Source organism: Gavialis gangeticus, unplaced genomic scaffold (genome assembly GCF_001723915.1).
Source record: "Gavialis gangeticus isolate Ggan-Ray unplaced genomic scaffold, GavGan_comp1, whole genome shotgun sequence".
NCBI lineage: Eukaryota > Metazoa > Chordata > Crocodylia > Gavialidae > Gavialis > Gavialis gangeticus.
This window is the reverse complement of record NW_017729024.1, coordinates 44,405,330-44,410,218: the sequence shown is the minus strand read 5'-3', so window position 1 is coordinate 44,410,218 and position 4,889 is coordinate 44,405,330. Positions and strand designations below refer to the sequence as shown.

The 4,889-nt window shown below is 40.2% G+C and overlaps 1 protein-coding gene across 2 annotated transcripts in view; it reads right to left on the bottom strand.

Annotated features, from left to right (window-relative positions):
• The window catches only part of LPAR1 (lysophosphatidic acid receptor 1), a 218,814-nt gene that overhangs the window by 213,252 nt on the left and 673 nt on the right, over positions 1-4,889 (bottom strand). Inside the window, exon 1 of one of the 2 annotated variants that reach the window (XM_019517041.1) lies at positions 4,544-4,733. The exons of the other annotated variant lie outside the window; for it this stretch is intronic. The gene's annotated coding sequence lies outside the window, so the exon portion shown is untranslated. Of the gene's footprint in view, positions 1-4,543; positions 4,734-4,889 lie in introns of those variants that run through there. 2 annotated transcript variants of the gene reach the window in all.

The following is a 4,889-nucleotide window of genomic DNA, read 5'->3' as shown; positions in this document are numbered from 1 at the left end:
ACATTTATATCACACAGATCACTTTTACAGCAGATAGCATTAGCGTCTGAGACTGTAGCCACAAGCAGTAATGCTTTGCCTTCTCTTGCCCTGTATTTCACAACTAGAAATGGCAGCCAGGCAACCATCCAATGCCACTGGTAGTACTCTTCAACACATTTAAAAATAAAAGTGTCTCCATATTTGCCAGCTCAGAACTCTGCTCAGGCTATTCATCCCAAAAGTGACTTGAAAAAATGGATAGAATATCCCCAGCAGACATCTGAACACACTATCATCTTGTCTAAAAGAGGCAAAGCATGCAAACCAAAGTGCTGCCCCAGACTCTTTTAACCAGAGCAGCCACACAAACCTACGGGTAACATTTTCATCTGTCAGAAGTGGAAGAGAAACATTTGTTTTCTTTTTCAGCAGAAATTCTTCTTTCCCCCGGGGTAAGCACTAAACTACTCTCAGTTTTATGCCCACCAATAATTGCCTATATTATGTGGGTCAAAAAAGAAGTCAGACTTCCTATGAAGTGGAGGCAGGAGACAATGGGAGTGACAAATTGGTCCATGCATGGCAGACTGTCTCAACAGAAATTATGAAGAGGCTTTATTCCCTTCAGAACGTTGCTTGCAAAGCCTTGGCAGTTTGTAAAGACTGCTGCTAGAGTCTAACACAGAATTACATTGACCATAGAGTAGTAGCCTGTAAGAATGGGATGAACACAGACTCTGTCATTCAAAACAGGCAACTTATATTTCTGTGGACAGATTAAAAAATTATAAGATGTTATTTACATTTTCAGGAATAATAGGATATATCTCAAAAGAATAAAATTTTTCAGCATAACAATAAGCACAATTCTGAACTCCAGGAATACTGTCAGTTACCTTTTTGGGGGAAACAGGCAAGAGTAGAAGTGGAAAGAGAAAGAAGCGGGTCAGAGATACTAAGGAAGACAATTTTCATACTTTATCTTCATTAAAAAGCTAAACAAGATGCTGAACCTATTTCAGATGTTTGTATTTGTTTGCTTTAGCACAGGGAGTGAGAATGTACTGGCAATACTTCTACTTCTTCTAAAGCAGTTATACCATAAAGATAAACCAAGAGAAACAAAACCCAAATCCCTGAAATGTAAACAGAAACAGCAATCCTTTTTCATTAAGCAGTGCTTTTACTTCTGGAAGCAATTTTGTTTTACTCCTAGTAACACACTTGCTTTGGGCCTCATCCAAAGACTGTTAAAGTCAATGGGGGTCTTTCTATTGACATCAAAAGGCATTGGATCAAGCCGCTGGATGATATTTTTAAAGGGGAAAAAATTCTTGGGCAACTTGAAATTTTTAAGAACAGCCCTTACACTGCACAATTGTGGAATGTAATGTTTATACAGCATTGCCTAACAGCACATGCTTAGTACTGCTGTAAAACACACATGCTAAAATTGGCATTTTCACTCTAATTTTGAATAGTTTTTGAGCACATTTCTTGGGATGCAACAGATTGTGTTTGATTTTTCCCCCTCAACATTGTCATTTAAATTCCAACAGGTTAATCCCAAACTTCTAACATTCAAAAAGGAAGTGAGAAGACAGCCTATACTTAAGGGGATACTTCCAAATGAAAGTACGTCAATTAAAAAAGGAAGAGTAGGTAGCAGTGATAGTTGGTTCAGGTGCCATATCTGCCTTTTTGGCCTTCTGTTATTTCTGTGGTTTTACAGCCACATTTCCTGTTTTAAAAGGCCGTGTCCCCTTTTGCTCCTGTTTAGAACACACACACGCGTGCACAAAGGTGACAGAATGAAACCAAGTATTCATATGGAGTGATTTAAAGATACTAAAAAGACCAGAAATTTTCTTTAAGTTGAATACTTGTAATGGACATAGTTAAAATAGCACTTACATGCATTTTTTAATAGCAGGGTTCCTTAAGCAGAGAGTACTTAGCCCTATTTGTCTGAAGTCATGCAGCAGGCAGGGTAGATTTATATATATTGTAGACTAATTAAATTAAAGATGTAGAACATAAGCCAGTAGATTTCAACCTCTGTTCCACAAAAGGGCTCTGCATAAGATGACTATGATCAGCCAAAAGTAGATGAATACCCTCACTTACAATTCAAAGGGGCCCACCACACCACCATTCAAAATTCCCTACGGGGTCTGTACCTCCATCCAAAATTTTTTAGGGATCCGCAAATGAAAACAGGTTGAAAACCATGCCATAAGCTTTTATAAGCAGCAGGCTTATGCACAAACATTCCCTCAAGAAAAAAAGTATATAAATTAGCAAGCTCTAACTATACTAGATGGCAGTAAGGATACCAGTCCCACAGCATATCTATTTCATTCCTTTGGTTTTAATGCTGTTCTTGGCTGATCAGAATCAAGATGCAAATCCATCACGAGGTCTTATGAGGCAAAGAACTACACACTACACTTCGGAAGACTATTTCCACATATCATCTGCCATCTGTGAACTTCTGCATTTACTATTAAAATATTTTAATATGCTCTTCCAAAAGCTGGCAAGGTGGCAGGACCATATAGAGTTGCCCAAACCCTAAGACTTAGGACTCCTGATGGAAACACTTCACATTTGAAAGCTAATGAACAAAACATCTGGGAAGTGAAAGACAAAATGGTAAAGCAGCTCCCCCTTGCAAGGAGAGTAGCTACTTAGGGTAATATCACTCTGTTGATTTAAAGGAGAAACTTCCATTTAGCAGTGGCCATGGTAATCAATTAAGAGATTTCACAAAACTATGTCACATTATAGTCAGGCCTCCCTGAAGAAATTAATTCCTCATTAGGGTTTATCACAATACCATAAGCCTATTTGAATCCTATACAGATTTAAATTTCAAAACAAAACAAAAAACCCCAGAATTCTTCCTTCAGCCTTGCATTGTGGATTTTTTCCAGCAAGCTTCATCACGGTGCTTATATGAAGAATCATTTAAAAAACAATGTTTTTTTCTTTGCATTGCTCAGCATGAAATCATTTAGATTCTAAATGTTAATGCCCTTCAGGCCTTCCCAGTGAAAACTCTTGGGTCTTGACTTAAAGTTTCTTAGCACCTAGTAACAAGAAACAGTCCTTTGTTCTAAAGGGTCACCTATTAGTAAGCTGAGTACATACTCTGATGTTATTTAATGCTGCAGTTCACAAATGTTCTCTCTCAAAGACTGTGTTAACTTTTTCCATTTTAAGTCCTATGTTTTTGAAAGGGAGATGGGAAAGGAAACATCACTTTTCTCACTAGTAACTCACCACCAGAAATTTTACTGTTAAGCACCCAGCTTCCACATTCCTAATGGTAGGTAACACGAATGCAAATGAACAGTACCAAACTGTACAAAGAGAGCTCCCCCCAGTTTTTCCCTCCTAACTTAATTTGGGGTAAGTGCTACAAGGCTTAAGATCATGCATTGTTTGATGCATTCATTTGTGTTATAGATTTGTATTTATACATTAAAAAAAGTATAACTCAGGCACATTAACTAGTTTTTGAGTCTTAATACAGAGCCAATCCTGATATTCAATCTACTGCCAAAGCTGTCAGAATGCACTGTTTTAATGGTACCGTGCACACATGCTAGCACAGGACCGGCAGCTGCCTGGCATGCCAAACTGAAACATGATTCTCAGACCTGGGAGTAACTCATTTTAGACCAAATGGCACAGGGCAGCAACTTGACTTGGCACATGAGATTCCAGTTGCCTTAAGACTTTCTTGCTTCTTTCCTGCAGCAGTTTTGTCCTTAAGTCACAGTCAGCCACAGTCCAAACAGAAAAATGGTGACAAGGGACTTAAACCGCAGCCTCACAATCTGTGTTTTCTGAAACTTGCAAGATGAAAGGTAGGGAGGGAGAAGCCAGTTTTCAGAAGAACTTCTATTTCTTATTCACTTGGAGCTCTAGATCTGGAGTAGAGTTATGGAAGCTTTAGGAATATATGAAGTAATAAAAGGTTCCCATTACTTAAAAGCTAGAGTTGCATATGAAAACTAGGCAAAGCCAAACACTGATTTGCCAACATTTTACTGGCAAGAGATTATTTCCCCTTATTCCTCCACTGAGTTTTCAGGAAAAAAAGTTTCTATTTCAGCACTAAAAAAAAGGGAGGGGGGAGGTGGAAGAACAAACAGACTAGACCCCCTGACTGCAGTTTCACTGTAGTTTCCCCTCTTCTCTCTCCACTCTTAGTTTACCATGAGCTTTTGTCATCCAAACTTTCCTACTCAGTAGCCTATTTCCAACTTCCGTGCTCTCTTCTGCTCGTCATTCACTGAGTCCCTCCTCTTGTCCAAAAACATCATTCTGTCTTCACTCTGTTCACCCTTCCTTTAAAAAAAATGGGGAGGAAAAGAGGTGGCAGCCACTCGGCAGGGTTTTTAATGCCTCTGCTTGGTGTAAATGAATGCATGCAAGGAAAAGGTGGATAGGTGGTAGGCAATCCCACACTGACAGCACTCTGCATGGCTGCTAACCAAACAAACGGCTGTTGCTTATTGCAGGCGGACTTAACTGTTTGGATAATAGTTACCTCCGCAGAAACAAAAGCCTCCTCCAGGAAGAGCTCCCCCTTGCATGTGCAGGGCTGAGACACTCCGACCCGCGCGCACACGCACAAACCACAGCCGGGAGATTCGTACTGACTCAGGCCACAGAGAGAGGCACCAAATGTGTGTACGCGTACGGGGGTATACACGGGTGTGCGCACACACACACTGCACATGCTAAACACACCATATAAGCGCGCGCACACACGCACCCTCTAGGCACACCCACTAGCTATGCACATGCACACTATATACGTTACACACACTACACACATGCTCTACACACTGTCGGCACACTGCACACACACACACGCAATGCACGTGCACTCC